At 41.1% G+C, this 21848-nt stretch overlaps 1 protein-coding gene across 2 annotated transcripts in view; it reads right to left on the minus strand.

Annotated features, from left to right (window-relative positions):
- Positions 1–18998, minus strand: part of LOC134820261 (glutaredoxin-3-like) — a 58136-nt gene extending 39138 nt beyond the window's left edge. Inside the window, exon 1 of one of the 2 annotated variants that reach the window (XM_063830494.1) lies at positions 18995–18998. The gene's annotated coding sequence lies outside the window, so the exon portion shown is untranslated. Of the gene's footprint in view, positions 1–14177; positions 14202–18994 lie in introns of those variants that run through there. The other variant, XM_063830495.1, reaches the window with a different exon arrangement.
- Between the last annotated feature and the right edge of the window lie 2850 nt (positions 18999–21848).

Genomic DNA, 21848 nt, shown 5'->3' on the forward strand with positions numbered 1-21848 from the left:
TTGGACAGGCTTCAGGTAAAAGAAAAAAACAACGGCTGCTAAGATGTTTCTATTCTATCTAAAGAGCTAATCATAGTATTATTTCTTGTTCTTGGTATCGAAATTTATGAACTGGAAAGTGGGATAGCACATTGTATTGAATTTCTGAATGGAACCAATTCCCTAGATACCTTTGTGCGAGCAGAGAAACGGACGCAGTTTACAATTATTGGGATCCTAATATTCGCCGTCTCACTTTATCATACCCCAAACAAAACCCGAAGGTTGTAAAGCATGCTTAGTTTAACTTATAAATTAGTTATTATTTCATTGATTGATAACTTAATTACCCCTCGTTTTATAACCGTTCATACAATGGTTAAATTAAGTTGACAAAGAATCACCGGTAGCAATATACTTCAACAACAAGCTGTTTCGTGGTAAACCGCTCCTAAAGGCAAAGTTGTGAGGATATTGGACCGCGTTTGATGCCCAATATGTCACCTTTAGCTGTGATGGGAACACACATTATAGTAATTTACTGTGCTTTTAAAGATGTATTGCCTATTTAAATTCCCACCAGTTTTATAAATCATATCAATTCTTAAATCATTATAACATTTTTTATAAGGAGATCTGCTCTAAATAAGGAAATTATTTGCTGAGGAATTGAGGAACAACATTTAGGTATTACGATATAATTATAAATTATTAATTCCCTTTGTTCAGTTGAACTGGAAGAGTGTAGCAGACTCGACAAGTTCTCGCTGCCGTTCTTGTGTACAAATCAGATATGTGTAGCGAAGTGGTTATGTTGCGCCTTTCCCTGGCATGACTTGCTCCACGGGTTCGTTGTTTGGAATTATTGTTTCTACTGTTCTATTGCTGTCTCTTGAGTACTTATTGCACAAAACCAAACAGGGCACAGGTATCAATGCTGATGTTTTCTATTTTCTATGAATATAAACTGTAATACATTGATGTAAAGTTATTTGAATTTTGCAATTTAAATAGAGGCTCTGTAATATTTCGCTTTAAAACCAAATTAAGAGGTTGGCACTTCTCAAGAGTCAAGGCTTCAAAAAATAAATCAAAAATATAGTTTCCAGTTTTTTAGACACTCATTGACCTACAGGTTACTTAAATTTAAATGCGCCATGCACCCATTTACCAAACACCTTTAATATTACTTTCCACATTACCTCATATATTCCTCTATTAATATCCTACTTAAAATTCCACAGCTGCACCACTTCCTTGCTTCCTCCTATAAAAGGAGCAGTCTGCTAAGTTCGGGGCGGGAAATGGCCAAATTTAGGCACATTTTTCGTTTTTAATATTTACTGATTTTTCTAAAATTTTGATAGGAATGTGCTAGTGACTTTTTGAAGGGTGCAAAATAACCGCAACTAGCACATTTATATATGAGTTATGAACAACAAAACACCCTAAAATGCTTCCCTTTGAAGTTATGGGAGAAAATGTGATTTTTTATCTGCAAAGTCAAAAAATCACATTTTCTCCCATAACTTCAAAGGGAAGCATTTTAGGGTGTTTTGTTGTTCATAAATCATATATAAATGTGCTAGTTGCGGTTATGTTGCACCCTTCAAAAAGTCACTAGCACATTCCTATCAAAATTTTAGAAAAATCAGTAAATATTAAAAACGAAAAATGTGCCTAAATTTGTTGTTTGGCTTTGAGGTCCAATAGATCAGAAGGTGAATGAGTAAGAACATTTTTGAGGGCATCAAAAACTGCGCCAGAATTCAGAGAACAATTTGATGTCAAGCATCAAATAATCCGATCTTCCCTGACTGACTTTTTGTTAAAATAAGCCTGAAAAGGACAATTTTAGCTTTTTGACTTTAAAAATTCATAACACACCAGCCTTTTTAGATACGATATCAAGATTTTACACACACCTTGACATAGATGTGAATAAACGGCGAGCAAAATTTCAACCCGATACCGCAAGAAATGATTAACTTATAGCGTCTCAACCACAAAATAATTTTTTCCGAAAATTGCACTCTTAACCAGGAAATGCTCGATTACAAAAATGGGAATATTCAAAATAATTTTTTTTTGGTGTGGAAACGGTGCGCTAGAAGGTCACTGAACTGCCTATGAGGTCATTTGGTCTGGACAGATTTGGGGTATGCCCCCTTAAGTGATGCAATGGAACACACACTACACTTAACTACTTAATGAACGAGCCTACTATCTACATTTAGCAACATTAAGTAAAGTTATCACTTATCAGTTGTACCTGTGATGGAGAGAATGGTGAGAACTTCATTGATAAGGGGAACAAAGAAAAGGAAAGCCACCCCAAAACACAGCACCTCCCCCAGTACCCATCTCTTAGAGCACAACACAATAAACATGGGCAGGTAGAGAAGGAGGGAGACCAGTATGTCGGACACTGCTAGGTTGTGTACAAACATCAGGGAGATGGGGTCTAGTTTCAGAGCCTTGTGTACCAGGGACAGGTACAGGACTGCAGAGTTCCCTACCACTCCCACTATCACTACCTGTGGGGTTAGTGTTAGAGTCTAGTTTCAGAGCCTTGTGTACCAGGGACAGGTACAGGACTGCAGAGTTCCCTACCACTCCCACTATCACTACCTGTGGGATTAGTTTTAGAGTCTAGTTTCAGAGCCTTGTGTACCAGGGACAGGTACAGGACTGCAGAGTTCCCTGCCACTCCCACTATCACTACCTGTGGGGTTAGTGTTAGGGTCTAGTTTCAGAGCCTTGTGTACCAGGGACAGGTACAGGACTGCAGAGTTCCCTACCACTCCCACTATCACTACCTGTGGGGTTACTGTTAGAGTCTAGTTTCAGAGCCTTGTGTACCAGTGACAGGTACAGGACTGCAGAGTTCCCTACCACTCCCACTATCACTACCTGTGGGGTTAGTGTTAGAGTTTAGTTTCAGAGCCTTGTGTACCAGGGACAGGTACAGTACTGCAGAGTTCCCTACCACTCCCACTATCACTACCTGTGGGGTTAGTGTTAGAGTCTAGTTTCAGAGCCTTGTGTACCAGGGACAGGTACAGTACTGCAGAGTTCCCTACCACTCCCACTATCACTACCTGTGGGGTTAGTGTTAGAGTCTAGTTTCAGAGCCTTGTGTACCAGGGACAGGTACAGGACTGCAGAGTTCCCTACCACTCCCACTATCACTACCTGTGGGGTTAGTGTTAGAGTCTAGTTTCAGAGCCTTGTGTACCAGGGACAGGTACAGGACTGCAGAGTTCCCTACCACTCCCACTATCACTACCTGTGGGGTTAGTGTTAGAGTCTAGTTTCAGAGCCTTGTGTACCAGGGACAGGTACAGGACTGCAGAGTTCCCTACCACTCCCACTATCACTACCTGTGGGGTTAGTGTTAGAGTCTAGTTTCAGAGCCTTGTGTACCAGGGACAGGTATAGGACTGCAGAGTTCCCTACCACTCCCACTATCACTACCTGTGGGGTTAGTGTTAGAGTCTAGTTTCAGAGCCTTGTGTACCAGGGACAGGTATAGGACTGCAGAGTTCCCTACCACTCCCACTATCACTACCTGTGGGGTTAGTGTTAGAGTCTAGTTTCAGAGCCTTGTGTACTAGGGACAGGTACAGGACTGCAGAGTTCCCTACCACTCCCACTATCACTACCTGTGGGGTTAGTGTAAGAGTCTAGTTTCAGAGCCTTGTGTACCAGGGACAGGTACAGGACTGCAGAGTTCCCTACCACTCCCACTATCACTACCTGTGGGGTTAGTGTTAGAGTCTAGTTTCAGAGCCTTGTGTACCAGGGACAGGTACAGGACTGCAGAGTTCCCTACCACTCCCACTATCACTACCTGTGGGGTTAGTGTTAGAGTCTAGTTTCAGAGCCTTGTGTACCAGGGACAGGTATAGGACTGCAGAGTTCCCTACCACTCCCACTATCACTACCTGTGGGGTTAGTGTTAGAGTCTAGTTTCAGAGCCTTGTGTACCAGGGACAGGTACAGGACTGCAGAGTTCCCTACCACTCCCACTATCACTACCTGTGGGGTTAGTGTTAGAGTCTAGTTTCAGAGCCTTGTGTACCAGGGACAGGTACAGGACTGCAGAGTTCCCTACCACTCCCACTATCACTACCTGTGGGGTTAGTGTTAGAGTCTAGTTTCAGAGCCTTGTGTACCAGGGACAGGTACAGGACTGCAGAGTTCCCTACCACTCCCACTATCACTACCTGTGGGGTTAGTGTTAGAGTCTAGTTTCAGAGCCTTGTGTACCAGGGACAGGTACAGGACTGCAGAGTTCCCTACCACTCCCACTATCACTACCTGTGGGGTTAGTGTTAGAGTCTAGTTTCAGAGCCTTGTGTACCAGGGACAGGTACAGGACTGCAGAGTTCCCTACCACTCCCACTATCACTACCTGTGGGGTTAGTGTTAGAGTCTAGTTTCAGAGCCTTGTGTACCAGGGACAGGTATAGGACTGCAGAGTTCCCTACCACTCCCACTATCACTACCTGTGGGGTTAGTGTTAGAGTATAGTTTCAGAGCCTTGTGTACCAGGGACAGGTATAGGACTGCAGAGTTCCCTACCACTCCCACTATCACTACCTGTGGGGTTAGTGTTAGAGTCTAGTTTCAGAGCCTTGTGTACCAGGGACAGGTACAGGACTGCAGAGTTCCCTACCACTCCCACTATCACTACCTGTGGGGTTAGTGTTAGAGTCTAGTTTCAGAGCCTTGTGTACCAGGGACAGGTACAGGACTGCAGAGTTCCCTACCACTCCCACTATCACGACCTGTGGGGTTAGTGTTAGGGTCTAGTTTCAGAGCCTTGTGTACCAGGGACAGGTACAGGACTGCAGAGTTCCCTACCACTCCCACTATCACTACCTGTGGGGTTAGTGTTAGAGTTTAGTTTCAGAGCCTTGTGTACCAGGGACAGGTACAGGACTGCAGAGTTCCCTACCACTCCCACTATCACTACCTGTGGGGTTAGTTTTAGAGTCTAGTTTCAGAGCCTTGTGTACCAGGGACAGGTACAGGACTGCAGAGTTCCCTACCACTCCCACTATCACTACCTGTGGGGTTAGTGTTAGGGTCTAGTTTCAGAGCCTTGTGTACCAGGGACAGGTACAGGACTGCAGAGTTCCCTACCACTCCCACTATCACTACCTGTGGGGTTAGTGTTAGAGTCTAGTTTCAGAGCCTTGTGTACCAGGGACAGGTACAGGACTGCAGAGTTCCCTACCACTCCCACTATCACTACCTGTGGGGTTAGTGTTAGAGTCTAGTTTCAGAGCCTTGTGTACCAGGGACAGGTATAGGACTGCAGAGTTCCCTACCACTCCCACTATCACTACCTGTGGGGTTAATGTTAGAGTCTAGTTTCAGAGCCTTGTGTACCAGGGACAGGTACAGGACTGCAGAGTTCCCTACCACTCCCACTATCACTACCTGTGGGGTTAGTGTTAGAGTCTAGTTTCAGAGCCTTGTGTACCAGGGACAGGTACAGTACTGCAGAGTTCCCTACCACTCCCACTATCACTACCTGTGGGGTTAGTGTTAGAGTCTAGTTTCAGAGCCTTGTGTACCAGGGACAGGTACAGGACTGCAGAGTTCCCTACCACTCCCACTATCACTACCTGTGGGGTTAGTGTTAGAGTCTAGTTTCAGAGCCTTGTGTACCAGGGACAGGTACAGGACTGCAGAGTTCCCTACCACTCCCACTATCACTACCTGTGGGGTTAATGTTAGAGTCTAGTTTCAGAGCCTTGTGTACCAGGGACAGGTACAGGACTGCAGAGTTCCCTACCACTCCCACTATCACTACCTGTGGGGTTAGTGTTAGAGTCTAGTTTCAGAGCCTTGTGTACCAGGGACAGGTACAGGACTGCAGAGTTCCCTACCACTCCCACTATCACTACCTGTGGGGTTAGTGTTAGAGTCTAGTTTCAGAGCCTTGTGTACCAGGGACAGGTACAGGACTGCAGAGTTCCCTGCCACTCCCACTATCACTACCTGTGGGGTTAGTGTTAGAGTCTAGTTTCAGAGCCTTGTGTACCAGGGACAGGTACAGCACAGGACTGCAGAGTTCCCTGCCACTCCCACTATCACTACCTGTGGGGTTAGTGTTAGAGTCTAGTTTCAGAGCCTTGTGTACCAGGGACAGGTACAGGACTGCAGAGTTCCCTGCCACTCCCACTATCACTACCTGTGGGGTTAGTGTTAGAGTCTAGTTTCAGAGCCTTGTGTACCAGGGACAGGTACAGGACTGCAGAGTTCCCTGCCACTCCCACTATCACTACCTGTGGGGTTAGTGTTAGAGTTTAGTTTCAGAGCCTTGTGTACCAGGGACAGGTACAGTACTGCAGAGTTCCCTACCACTCCCACTATCACTACCTGTGGGGTTAGTGTTAGAGTCTAGTTTCAGAGCCTTGTGTACCAGGGACAGGTACAGGACTGCAGAGTTCCCTACCACTCCCACTATCACTACCTGTGGGGTTAGTGTTAGGGTCTAGTTTCAGAGCCTTGTGTACCAGGGACAGGTACAGGACTGCAGAGTTCCCTACCACTCCCACTATCACTACCTGTGGGGTTTGTAGAACACTTTATCAAATTTGCTTCTTTTGTGTCTCATTAAAGACAATGTTGTTATAAATTAATCATGTTGTTTGGATCTGGAAGATCTTCACCACTCTCCAAATTCTAAATAGTCGATGGCGATCGACTATACTGTATCCAATATTAATACGACTTTGCCAGAAAGTTGAGAACATTGGTTGTTATGCTTGATATGAAATTGAATAATTATACATGACAACAGGAGATATTGGCGTGCAGCTGATCGGCAAAACATAATTAGCGAAAACAAAACAAACAAGCGAATGAAATGATTAGAAGGTTGAATTGTGGCTATAGTGCAACGATTTAGAATTGGCTGTCGAGATTTGCAGTTGTAATTTAAATAGATGGCATAACGGTGTTTCCACTTGAAACGCTAGGAAATCGGAACATACTTTACTTAACTTATGTTTACTGTAGAATTAAAAACGGTTAAACGTGGTCTGGTAATGAATGTTTTTCTATTTTGATTGGCTGACCTTACCGACGATTTCTTAAAAACAGCAGCTCTTAATTGCTGCACTATAAAGCTATAAACTAGTCACTCTTCATGACGTTAAAATACCAGTAAATTGTAGAGGAGAAGTATGGGCCTTGTTGTTGAGGTGAGGGCGTATCCCGGAGTCTCAAGAATATCAGATATATTTGTTATATTCGTCCCATCCACTGTAAACATGATATTGTGCCCTGGAGTTCGAGGTTGGTTAGTCAAAATAAAGTGAAGTGAAAGGAGAGGCTGTTCCAAAAACAATATTATTTACCGCCACATTCAAACAAATAACAAAGCAAACAACATTAACTAATACGTGGTATCTATCTGCTAATAATCGTACGCGTGCCAAGTTATCCGCATATCCTTGACCGGCTCACTTTTCTAGAATGAGCGTTATAAACTAAATACACTATTGTCTTACCAAAACTTCTTAATTATACAACATAACATAATTCTGATTCTAGGCTGTTTGCTAGCAGTGTGGCACTCCTATCCAAATATACTACAAAGAAAAACCTAAACATTTGACTTTTACTCTCTAAGTAGTATTATCAAGAACAAAAATGGAAAATTACCCGTTTCTAAATAGTCAACTTTATGAAACAGGTGACTCTATTGAGCAATCTGTAATATGAATAATATAAAGGAGCAATGAACCATACTATGTATATAATGTATATAATAAACGATATGGCACATCAATGACAAATAGCAAACGTCATACCATCATGGTAGTCCTTAGTCTGATGTAACTATAGTATTTTATATTGCATTGAAGAAATGTCTTGAACGAGGGAGGAATGTTAATTAAACATGGAGATCAAGGGGCCATCAAGAGCCTGATTATAGAATACATCTAATTCTAATGAGAACTAGGTCTGAATATATTGTGTACTAATTATTCATATTGGGACGATGGAGTCCGGACGGCTGCTGGCCCAATAATTTACTGATATTAAAGAAAAGTTGGCTTTCAATATATTATTTATTGATAAAAGCGTCCGTGTGATCCACCATCCTTTCCGACGAAGTAGGTATAATAAGGTAGCGTATATAATTAAGAAAGCAAACCCACACATAGCCTCGGGTATAGGATACTAGGGCGTAGGAAACAAAGGCGGTAGACGCAAGAGCGGAGGACACTAGGGCGTAGGAAACAAAGGCGGTAGACGCAAGAGCGGAGGACACGAGGGCGTAGGAAACAAAGGTGGTAGACGCAAGAGCGGAGGACACTAGGGCGTAGGAAACAAAGGTGGTAGACGCAAGAGCGGAGGACACTAGGGCGTAGGAAACAAAGGCGGTAGACGCAAGAGCGGAGGACACTAGGGCGTAGGAAACAAAGGTGGTAGACGCAAGAGCGGAGGACACTAGGGCGTAGGAAACAAAGGTGGTAGACGCAAGAGCGGAGGACACTAGGGCGTAGGAAACAAAGGCGGTAGACGCAAGAGCGGAGGACACGAGGGCGTAGGAAACAAAGGCGGTAGACGCAAGAGCGGAGGACACGAGGGCGTAGGAAACAAAGGCGGTAGACGCAAGAGCGGAGGACACTAGGGCGTAGGAAACAAAGGCGGTAGACGCAAGAGCGGAGGACACTAGGGCGTAGGAAACAAAGGCGGTAGACGCAAGAGCGGAGGACACTAGGGCGTAGGAAACAAAGGTGGTAGACACAAGAGCGGAGGACACTAGGGCGTAGGAAACAAAGGCGGTAGACGCAAGAGCGGAGGACACGAGGGCGTAGGAAACAAAGGCGGTAGACGCAAGAGCGGAGGACACGAGGGCGTAGGAAACAAAGGCGGTAGACGCAAGAGCGGAGGACACTAGGGCGTAGGAAACAAAGGCGGTAGACGCAAGAGCGGAGGACACTAGGGCGTAGGAAACAAAGGCGGTAGACGCAAGAGCGGAGGACACTAGGGCGTAGGAAACAAAGGCGGTAGACGCAAGAGCGGAGGACACTAGGGCGTAGGAAACAAAGGCGGTAGACGCAAGAGCGGAGGACACGAGGGCGTAGGAAACAAAGGTGGTAGACGCAAGAGCGGAGGACACGAGGGCGTAGGAAACAAAGGCGGTAGACGCAAGAGCGGAGGACACTAGGGCGTAGGAAACAAAGGCGGTAGACGCAAGAGCGGAGGACACTAGGGCGTAGGAAACAAAGGTGGTAGACGCAAGAGCGGAGGACACGAGGGCGTAGGAAACAAGGGCGTTACTTTCCTTAAAGGGTGCAGGTGGATAAAAGGGCGAATCACATGATTCATTTTAGTATGAACACGAAGGCGGAAGAAAAAACGTCCTTAATGATGGTCGTTTTAACAGTTTAACTGAGAGGATTGATGGTTTGAAATTGAGTGAACACACCTCAGTGAAATTTGTCTACCCAAAGTAAATACCCGTTTTGGTACGTACTACCCCTGATTTAAACCCGGGTAACCGTAGCGTCAGCGACTGCGATATTTTGAATGCCAAGTTTGTCACATGAACACCTAGGCATTGTTTGATTGGTCTAAGCACGTTACCAAACCCCAAAATCTGCTGCTGAGTTGACTGAGATATTTAAGGAAAATCTCTCAATGTTTGGCTCGCTTAAATCTGGGTGATTATTTGTGACATCACTATGTTTTGTTTCAAATTTAAACGTGAGTAGATCCAATTCTTCGAGCTAAGCTTTACCTCAACCAGACTGTTGAGAACATCAAAAAACCCGTTTATACATGTTAAAGTGATTCATGTGATTCGCCCTCGTGTCCACCCTTTTAAGAAAGTACCGCCCTTGTGTCGTACGCCCTCGTGTCCGGTTCCCATAGTCTATTCGTGGACAGAACCAAAATCTCATCGAAAGTAACCGCTCAATTTGGAGAGACGCTGAAGGGAATTTCTAATCAGGATCTAATTATGAATATAAACATCTTGATTGATTTCAGGATTTACTTATTAATATTATGTAAAGAGAGTTCCGGATTAGGTAAAAGATGAATTCTTGAAATCTTAGGAGTCATTCACAATTCACATAATATTACGTTATCAGCCGAGGGGGAGGAGGGGGGGGGGGGTTTCCAAATGATTACGCTAGTATAATTTTTACACAATAGCTCTGTGTAAAAATTATTACGGAGGGGGGAGGGGGGTTAAAAATGTGCCAAAAAGTGATTACGTAATATATAAACGACCCCGTATAACCAAAACTGACCGCATCAAAACCCTAAAAATGTAAGCCTTCTGGATGTATGAAAAACAAAAAAGCTAGTATTGGACAGTGGGCATATTACAAGAATAATAAACACTTAAACAGATTGTTTAATAACAAAATGTTCCATATATTTGAGATAAAAGAGCAGTCCTGAGGACCGCTATTTTATCCGCTATACAAGTACAACAACTGAGTAGTGTCTTTACTGTGTGAATATCTGAAGCAGTATGTTTCACAGTATATAATAAATAATAAGTTCAGCAAAACATTTGTGATGCCGAAAAGGTACAAAGTTATCCAGACTGAATAACTGTTTAGACTGATTTTGAGCGATCTTATATCCACCTGGTGAATCAAGGAATACATGAACGTAATTCTTAAGACAATAAGCTCATTGTTTTTGGAACATAATATGTAAAGGTAGAGTGTGTAGAGATAGCAGGGACAAAAGGATTTCGCGGCATGTACGAAATCGCGAAATTTCCCATTCTCCGCGACAAATTTTATGTGTAGTTTAATGTATAGCCTGTTAAATTTCGCGGTACCGCGAAATTTGGCCAAAATAATCGCGAAATCCTTTTGTCCCTGAGAGATAGTGACTAGTTAATCAGGTGGTATCTGACCAGACAAAAGAAGTAAATATTAGCAACAGACAAGTTGAGATCCGAATGATATAGAAATTTAATGGAATCATAAATCAGAGTGTGCCAGATGCATCATTGTCATCGTACGAAATAAAATGAAATGTGAAATTGAACTTTTCGTTATATTTAAAAAATCGCAGCTGGTGAAAAAATATAGACGTCTTCTTCCCTTCATACGAGCCACCATGTTCCATATTAATCTTTAATCCAGTATTATCAGTTACAGTTCGTGTGGTAGCAGCTGTTCATTGTCTTATTCTAACAGCAGCCTGCCCTCCGTAATCTGTTCCTAACTGGATACTTGGATAGTGGATAAGGGGTCGTTCACATTACACATATGAATGACCCCTAAATCAGTAATCTGTCAAGTAAAGAGTTTACACTAAATACTCCTGTGTTTTTCCTCAGCCTACATCAAACTTTGATGAGTTAAGGTCAATCAATATTTAAATAATATAAGTCGTTTAATAATATAAGACATTTAATAATATGAGTCATAAAACTTAAACTTAACAGTGGCCATTACACGCCCTTTAGTTTATGTTATAAGACAACGGATAAGTTATCTTTCAATAATTGTCTGAGAAGCTGTAAAAGTTGATGATTTTGCTTCTTTAATGAAATTATTAATCAATTAAAATAACTTTATCCTCTAATTGATTAACTAATTACTCAATTACCTTTCCTCAGATGATGGTGACCAACCTGCGGGGTGAGATGACAGTGGAAGTTTCTCCGAACGTATCAGATCTCTTCCTTGACAGCGACAGTTACTTGTCAAAGGTAATTATCATTAATTCATTAATTATATATTCGTTAATTGTTAATTAAGTATTTATTAATTATTATACAGAGGAATTTGTTTCCCTTTGAATCAATCAAACTAGATGAATTGTTGTAAATACTGAGATCAAACTATCAATCTACAGGCTATCGTCAAACATGTTGCAAGGCGTCATCTTCAGTGACATAAGCCCTAGAAATTGTAAAAAGTTAGTAAAACCCAAAATTCCTTTAAAAATCTGAACACTCTTAAAACGGTTATAAAGTTAAAATTAAGATGTTAGGAGTAATGGAAGGCCAAAAGGATTTATAGTGTTAATTCCCAAAGGTTTTAAAGTCTTGAGTAGTTGAATATATTTATGTTCACGGACATCCAAAGTTTTAGGACTAGAATTATCAATAATTGACACATTAAAAATTTTGTTAAAATCTTCCCTTTGTCTAAAACCATGATCCAACAAATGTAAACCCAAACTATATTCATCACTTGTTTCATCTACCTTATCACCATTTAAAAGTTTATAATATTTGACCCTATGTTCTCCAGTCCTAACCCGTAGAGATCGAGTTGTGCGACCGACGTAAGCCTTTCCACAGACACTACATTGGAACAGATAAATGATGTTGTAGCTCTGGCAGTTTCCAGGGGAAGCTTTAACCTTCTTGCCGTTCACTTTGAATTCACGGGTGCCTTTGACAAGTTCACAACATTTGCATCTTGGCACATTGCATTTGCTGGTTGGGCCATGTTGAGCTCCTAAAGCAAGTTCTTTCAATTTGACGAGGCGAGATTTTAGGCTTGGCCCTGTTTTCTTTGTGTAACTGAAAATTGTCTTCCTAGGCGTGGTGGATGTTGAGGAGGTCTCTTGGGATGTTCCAGCAGTGTCACTTTCACTGAAACTCCTCGTTCTTGAGAGGTGTTCTTCATACTTCTTAGTCACAGACACCAGATCATCATCACTACCATAAGTAGATATGACCCTGATTGGGAGATGTAATGATGTCTGGTCATCAGGAGCCTGAACTTTGCGTGACAGTGATCTTGCTGTGTTGAGGACCTTATTACTGATGTTCTCAATCATTTTTCTAGGGTAACATGCGGCAAGGAAGGCTTTTTTGAGGTTGTTGAGATGTTCTTTCAGGCGTTCTTGGCAGTTGATGATCCTTCTGAGTCTTAGGCATTGAGAGTACACGATACCGGAATAGATATGGTTAGGGTGGGAGCTTTTAAAATGTAGATATGAACGAGAGTCTGTTGGCTTTATGAACAAATCCGTTTGGAGGGATCCTAAGGAATCGAAGGTGAACATTATGTCAAGGAAAGATACGTATTTACCAGGATCTTCTATTTGGTATTCATCAATGATTAGGCCATGGGAGAGGAGTGCTTTGTTAACATCTGCAATCCAAATTTTGAACTCATCTGTAGTTCCCTCAAACAAACCTGCTCCGTCGTCAATGTAACGCCTGGCTGATACGATCTTATTCATGAGCTCTGGGTTACTATAAACACATTTGTTCATTAGGTAGTAGACTGCTATGTTTGCGATTTGGACACATAGTGATCCACCCGTAGGGATACCGATGAGCTGTATGAACCAATTTTGATCGAACACCCCAGCAGAGGATCGAAGGCTCAATTCCACCAATTTGGTGAGCCATTTGCAGAAATCTTCAGACCAATCTTCTCTGCATGATGACATAGCGGAATTCAGGGCCTCTATGACGAGGGGTGGTGTTAGAGAATCATAGAGGGCCTTAAAGTCGTAGGTAAATGATCTGAAGCCTTTCTTCTGTACTGGGGAATGTTCACTATCCACGAAATCCAACCATTGAAGGGCATCAGTGCTATCAGTCAAAAGGTCAGAGCAGAAATCTTTTTCAAGATCCTTCAGGTATTGGCTAGCGAGGAAAACATCACTGCGTTTTGTGATTCCATCCTGGAGTGCCGTGATGAGCCTGAAGGGGGGTTCGACTCCTGGTTTAAGGTCTTCCTTTTGAAGTTTGTGGATCTTTAGGGTGGGGTAGAAATAAGCTTTACCAGGTTTGAAGTGGGAAGAAGTACTCTTGTTGTTAGTAACTGTACCATCACTGTTTAGATTGTTGGTAATACCCATGATGTCTTTAGCTTCTTTTGGTGTAACAAAGTTTTTCTTTTTTCCCTCGATCCATAAATCAAATAGTTCCTGGTGTAGGTCTTGCGTAGGGTCTTTAGCGAGCTTTTTATACAATAGGGGGTTGTCGAGCTTTTCCTGTGTTCTTCGCTTTAGCATAGCATATTAATTATTATCACTTATTAATTTAATATTCATAAATTAATAATCAATTAAATATTCATTAATAATTGAATAATTGATATTTTTGATAGCAAAGTGATAGTCTCCACTCAGTTTTTTTCTAACAAGTTGTCGACGTTTCGGCCCACGCCTTTGTCATGGACGACTGACGAGACGTTACAATTACGTTAAAAATTAATAAAGCTCAATAAATGTAATAGATTTGTAGTGTTGTAATTAGTTTAAAGGTAACTTACAAATGTCGGTTAACGTTTAACAGAGTAACACGTTGCATTTTTTCGAAAAACCGTTGCTCTGGGATTTTACAGTAGCCGGGATACTTCGTGAGGATGTCACGTATATTTGATATTGGAAGTTGTCTTTATCAATAGTTTATTCTTTCAATTTTACCTTACACCATACAACTATTTTTTCGTCGTTGCTCCACAACGATTCTTGGCTGGCGACTAACTAACAGGTTACCACAGAAACTAACAGGTTACCACAGTAACTATTGTGTCAAAATTACACAAGCGTAATCATTTGGAAACCCCCCCCCCCCCCCCCCCCCCCCCCTCGGCTGATTACGTGAATATATATAACGACAATATGTGTAATTGTATTGCGCGAGCGATTTTCAATCGCGTTCTGAAAATCGAGTCTAATAATCTATCTTCTCCTACATTTTTTGAGCAATCACCCTCAAACTTTCAGGATATGTTCTTAGGATCAGTTAGAAGAGAACTCTAGAGCTAGAATTTTGGGATAGGCCTTTAAAGATTTTGTTTTCGATTTTTTAAATCTTGGACCTCTAATAATCGACAAGAAACGAGGTCTGTCACTCTTCTCTATTAAAAACAAACTATAAAGTAGATTTCGGGAGAAATTTGATGAAGACCCCCTTAACGCAGCTGTTGAATTCCTACAGTAAGATCAACCCATTTAGCTCACAAGAATGGGTCATCTGCAAAGAATCACAATCTAGCTTACTTCTGCAACGTAATTAATGTTAGCATGCCCACTCAGAGAGAACTGAAGGTCTTGAGATGGTGTGACTGGTTCTCCTCCACTATTACAAACTAATGTATCAGTATGAATGAAATTTAATGAGAATTACAGATCAAGAATTTTCCATTTCCACAGCTGTTCAGTGGTGACAATCTAATTCGTCAATTTAAATGGCCATCTGTCAAATATAACCATGTTACTACTACCACTTAATTTAATAAGCACTGTTCGAGGGGACATATAGGCTGAGCGGAACTAGCTCTGAATAGTGAATAATTTTATCTTTAGCAACGTGTTCCAACTATTTTTATGATGAAGCTGCTAAGTTTTCTGTTAGTTTTAGCTAACCCCACTCTGAGTGAGCTGAAGCTTTTAAATACTCCTGACGGTGTAGCTGGTCCCCCACCCTGTGCAATTACTTGTTCTGGTGTCGCGCGACACACCGACAACAGATGGAGAGAATGGAAAAGGAACGCGTACAGACGGATAAACTTTGCAGAGTCTGGATTTGTATCTATACCAGTTGTTACTGCTACCATGGGTGGTAGTGACATGTGTCCTTCTATCTACATACGGAATGTGTTTAGTACGAACAGTTTGTTTTATGTACATTCGGTGGAAGAGGCAACACCCAGCCAAATGGTTAACAACAAATGTGACGTTTATTGGATTGCAGCAGGGTACAACTGTTGAAGATGAGAAGGAAGAGATAACGAAATGAATTTAGGTGTTTGCTTTTTAAAGATGCTAATTTTAGTTAAATCTCAGATTGTTTTCTTCGTTGTCACAAACTTGAAGCTTAACGAAGACAGATAAGATCGTTACAATATCTTATTTAACAGATATTATTCCACGTCTGAGTTAACAATTAGCTCGCCCAGTAGACTTAATTATCTGCTACTCAATTTAATTAGTGCATATAACTATATAATAATATCATAAATATCAGACGTTTTACTTAAAGGACGAGTTATTTAGAATTTTGACTTGTTAGTAATGAGTAGCCACTCCTAGAAATTAGGGAGGACACTCACCCCTGTAATAACACCAAAGAACGAAACTCATAGCACTCTCACACCCCAAGATATCACCTAAACACTAAAATTAGATCATACGCAAGTCTCGCCCCGCTGTGAGAGCAGGGCGAGAGATGCACGTTGATTTCTATTGTGCCAGTCTCTTGTTTATTTGGTTTTTGTCTTGTAATTGCTGTTTGAACCGTTACCTACACATTTGATAGAACAAAGCATTGAGAATGAAGTATTTTAAATTTCATAAAATGTCACATGATATCAATATAAGGTAATAATTTGAATAAAAAGTGTGGATTGAGAAAGTTTCGTTGGCTGCCATATGGACAAGTTAAAGTAGGGCTTTAAGACTTAGAACTACGTCTTACGGAACTCATATTCTTGAATCAATGTACCCTGGCACAAAGTCTGTGTATTTTCCATTCGGTGATGGAAACATAGCACGAATACGTGAAACCACACAGGATGGCACCACATAACGTCGTCCTTTCCCACAAAATCGTAGGGTGCACATCTGCAGGAAAGTCGTATATGCGATAAATCTGTACCCCTCCGGTTTGATCGTGCCCTCACTGTCCCTGCTCACTGTTCGTATGCCACTCCCTTGTAGTTCAAGAACATGTTTTTCTTCAACAGTTTTCTTGAAAATGGGCAGTTCCGTTACACACGTCGCGTCTTTTCTCGACAGCAGGAAGTCGGAAATAATAGTGCTCTCCTGGCAAAAGTAGCACTCCAATTCTGATTCCATAGTTTTGCAGTTACCGCATGTACACCAAGTCGAGACATCTTTATCAAGTCTTGAAATGCAGTTCTGAGTTTCTGAATCCGATTGTTGATGTTCTGCCCCTTCATCACTGTCATAGTCATTATAGCCTACTGTACTCGGCTCATCATCGCTGCTATGATCACTAGCTGGCAGTTTTGGATCGGCGCTAATATCCTGATAGTTATTCGTTGCTCCTATTCTATCAAAATCTAGCATGTAGTCTTCCGTTTCACTATTTTCCGAATCATCGTCAATTCCAACTGTTGTTTCGGGATCAAAATCCATACTCGTAATGTAAGAATTGTCGAATTACGCGAGCTAAAAAGATATTATCAATTAACAAGTAATCAGCGCCAACTAAACTAACCATACACGAGTCATAAAATAATGGCTATTTAGTTTATCAACTAAAAATTCTGTGATAACAGCTAAAGACTATGGTGTCCTGTGCTGAAGGAAACTGTCCTAACAACACAAAGGTTAAATTCAAGAAGCAACCGTTCATATCCAAATGGCCTGGACGGAAGTTTTTACGATTTTATAAAATACCTGATCCTGAAACGAAGAAAGAACTTTTCATGAAGTGGAGATTACGGATTCGACGGAGACCTGAAGACGTAACTAAGCATACACAGATTTGTTCGGAGCACTTTGCAGATGAAGATTTCAATTCTTACGACTTCGATAGTGCAAAACGAGCGGAGTCGGTGACAAATATGTGGGTGAGACTGAAACCGGATTCAATTCCAAATACTGATAGGGTGACTGGTGAAATCAAGATTCATCTGCAGTTAAACTTCGATATTGATGGCGGAAATTTTGATCAGCCAGGACGCAAGAGGGTAAGGAGAGACATCGGTTATATTGATCAGTTAGTCGAAGAGAATGAAGGAATACTTGACCGTTGCTCTCTAATAAGTACCTCCATTAAAGTCGGAGAAGCATCACAATCTCAAGAATTGATAGCCACCGAAGAACCCAACTTTGAAATAATCCCGAACAGATATCTATCTGTCCTGATATCAGCTGACACAAACAATGACAAAGGTGTCCAATGCAGTCCTCGTACTACCAATAGCTCGATGCAGACTGGACTATCTTCATTGGTACAATGTTCTGGTCCCCAATCTGAAGCTGGCCCATTTACTCAGGATCTGCCAGAGGAAATTCTAGCAGAAGAAACTGACAGTGATGACTGTGACGACAGCGATGAAGATTACACTCCAGGAACTGCACTTTTACAGTCAAGTTCTCGCGGAAAAAAGGTAATATATTACGTTTTATTAATTATGTATGGATGAAATTTAATAAGAATTACAGATCAAGAATTTTCCATTTCCACAGCTGTTTAGTGCTGACAATCTAATTCGTCAATTTAGCCGGTTTAAATGGCCATCTGTCAAATATAACCATGTTACTACTACCACTTAATTTAATAAGCACTGTTCGAGGGGACATATAGGTTGAGCCGATCATTTAAAATCACCACTAGCTCTGAATGGTGAACAATTTTGTCTTTAGCAACGTGTCTCATTGTCCCAACCCTTTCTATGATGAAGCTGCTAAGTTTTCTGTTAGTCGTGATAGTTTTAGCTAACCCTACTCTTAGTGAGGTGAAGATTTTAAATACTCCTGACGGTGTAGCTGGTCCCCCACCCTGTGCAATTACTTGTTCTGGTGTCGCGCGGTACACTGATACAGGCGACATTTACAACAACTACAGATGGAGGTATTATAAAGGGAACACGTACAGACGGATTAACTTTGCGGAGTGTGGATTTGTATCTATACCAGTTGTTACTGCTACCATGGGTGGTAGTAACAGCTGTCCTTCTATCTACATACGGAACGTGCTTAGTACGAACAGTTGGTTTTATGTACATGCGGTGGAAGAGGCAACACCCAGCCAAATGGTTAACAACAAATGTGACGTTTATTGGATTGCAGCAGGGTACAACTGTTGAAGATGAGAAGGAAGAGATAATGAAATGAATTTAGGTGTTTGCTTTATAAAGATGCTAATTTTAGTTAAATCTCAGATTGTTTTCTTCGTTGTCACAAACTTTAAGCTTCACAAAGAGAGATAAGATCGTTACAATATCTTATTTGGGAGCCGTCAGTTGAGCTTGCTCTCTGACTCGTGGGTTGAAAACATCGTGTACAGTACTTCGTGAGTAGTACAGTACTTCACAACGATAATCCGCCTCCCCAATCGCAAATTATTTAGCAGATATTATTCCACGTCCAAGTTAACAATTAGCTCGCCCAGTAGAACTACTTCACAAGAACAACCTCCGACTTTAATTAATTTACCACTTCTCTTGACCTCCGTCTAGAAATTGAATAATTATCTGCTTCTAAATTTTCTTAGCGCATATAATATCATAAAGGCCTTTTTACATCTTTTGTAACACCTTAAATTATAACATCGTTTATAACATCTTTTATAACATCTTTTATAACATCTTTTATAACATCTTTTATAACACCTTTTAACAGCTTTTGACTTTGTAAAACCTTTTGTAACACCTTTTGTAGCACCTTTTATGAAGCAGCTTTAACACCTATTATAGTCTCGCGGTTCATGTTGAAATTGAATCAAGCGGTAAAAATTTGAGTAAATCCTACTAATTAGAACTTAAGTTTTATCTCTTCTAACTTAATCAAGTTAAAGTCCTTATCAAAATGGAGCTGCTCAGTATCCAGTGCAAGAACGATCATCTGTTTAAATCAACCATCCAAAATTAGATTTATTCATTTTGATAAGCTTGACACCGAAATTTAATTTCTCCATTTTTATGAGCTGGAATGATAAATAGACTTGATTTTAAATGACCGCAGGCCGCAGATGTTGAGTACTGACAATAGAATTGACTAATTTAGTCACTAATAAGATTGAGCCATCTGTAAATTTTTACGGTCTAGACCATTTTATGTTAGGGAGTGTGAGAATGGATATAAAGGTTTAACTTATCTCTAAAAATCATCATTATCTTTAAAACTCAAATAAGTTTGTTTTTAGTAGCGTTTATCATATCGTTTGAAGATGAAACTAATCGGATGTCTGGTCACTGTGATGATAGTTAGCCACACTCTCTCGAGTGAACTGAAGATATTGAATCTTCCAGAGGGTCAAACTGGTCCTGCACCCTGTGCCCTGACCTGCTCTGGCGTGTCAAGATACAGCGAAAGTGGTGGCTACGGATGGCGGAATTATGCTGACAGTAAAGCACTCAAGATTGCTGACATGAAAGGATGTGGATTTGTCTCCGTACCTGTAGTAACTGTTTCAGTCAGAGGATCTCACTATAGTTATAACTGTCCCTCCATCAGCATAATTGGTGCCGACAGCGCAATGTTGTATGTAACTGCGGTGGGGAACGCAACACCCAGTCAAATGGTGAGTGAGCAATGTGACGTGTACTGGACTGCAAACGGCTACAACTGTTGAAAAGAAATGCGGGATTATATTCTAGTTACTTTAAAAGTTGTTAAATTTAAAATGGATTTATCTTGTAAACCATCAATACAGTGTTTTATTATTGTTCCGTGCACTAAAGCATTTTTTAAACATAAATAAACTAGTAACATCCTGTCTAAGAACTGACAGGTTGGTTACCATGGAAATCAAACCATCACCCCAATTCTAGAGGTATTAGCTTTTTTAAAAAGATATCGAGCTCACAAGAATGGGTCATCTGTAAAGAATGACTCTAAGAGGAGCTGACATTAACTCCTTACCTACCCCCCCCCCCCCCCCCTCCCCTCCTTATCACATCTTACAATTAGCAGGCCCAACAGCTGAACAAGATAGCAGGTGCTTCAAAATAATTTGTTCAGACAATGTTGAAAATCATACACTTGTGACATTTGATTCTGATACTCTATTTCAGATCATCACCATCTAGATCTGGATTTTTATTCTTTATCACTCTATACATTTCACTCCTATAGTCGACATCCATTGGTATTTCTATTCAATGCATACTCCCTATTTGCAGCAATCCCTCTTCAAGAGGAGTCAAATCCTGGAACAGATTCAAGATATCATAAAGTTATATTTCTATCATTTTATTCCCATCCTCCAAAAATGTTTCTTAGATTTTCCTCAGATGTTTTTGTTACACCTTCATCATCAGGACATCATTGTAAAAACAAATACCCCCCACGATTTTGGTCTGAACTTCGAGTCTGATTCAAGAAACTCTGGTAAGCTAAGCATTTCGCATGCTTGACATAAACAGTGCGATTTCCTGTTACAACGGAAACTTCACCCATAGGGAACTGTTTGCAATGTTGTTAACTACAGAAACATCTTTTGCTCGTGTTGTGATATTCCGACCATTGTGCATTAGCTTCCCTTTTTAATATATGTAATCGTAAAAAGTCCTTTGGCTGTGGTGGTATATTAAAATTTATGGGACCATCATTGAATAATTTTGTTACGGCCATACTTTCAAATATAAGTCTTTGAATCGAAAATTGTGTTGGTGTGTATTCCATAGAAGGGAGACGATGACAATGAATCACTAGAGTGTAAATTCGCCATTCTTCTTTTACGCTTGGTGTGGTGTTTATGTGTCACTTGTGGATTAGCTAAACGTTTTAGCTTTTTTGCTCCTTGTTTTGCTCCAGCGGTAAGTAGTTCTTTACCAGCAGCACTGCGATCGCTTTGCAGTTTTAGTACTGCTTTTATAGCCTGACCAGGGTGCGTACGCTTTCTTTAGTAAGGAACCAGAAAGCTTCCAACCCCTCTCCCTGCATACCGTAAATATATCGATCCATCCTGTAGATCCCCCTTGCTGTACTAATAAGCTCGGTACGGTTACTTCTTGATAGCTAGAGTTAAATTCCTCCATTTTAAAGTTTCTTCCTCTCAATTGCCGCTCCTTATATGTGTAGAAGGACGTACACTCAGGAGTTAGAATTGTCTTGAAACTGGGATTGAAATGCCAGAATTTACATTAATATCTCTTAGCTTCAATCAGGATTTTTGAGGAAATTCTTTACATTTATCGAAACAAAATATACGCGGAGAGTGCTTGATGATGATCGAGCCCCTCTCCGCG

Source organism: Bolinopsis microptera, chromosome 8 (genome assembly GCF_026151205.1).
Source record: "Bolinopsis microptera isolate Bmic1 chromosome 8, MBARI_Bmic_1.0, whole genome shotgun sequence".
Lineage (NCBI taxonomy): Eukaryota > Metazoa > Ctenophora > Tentaculata > Lobata > Bolinopsidae > Bolinopsis > Bolinopsis microptera.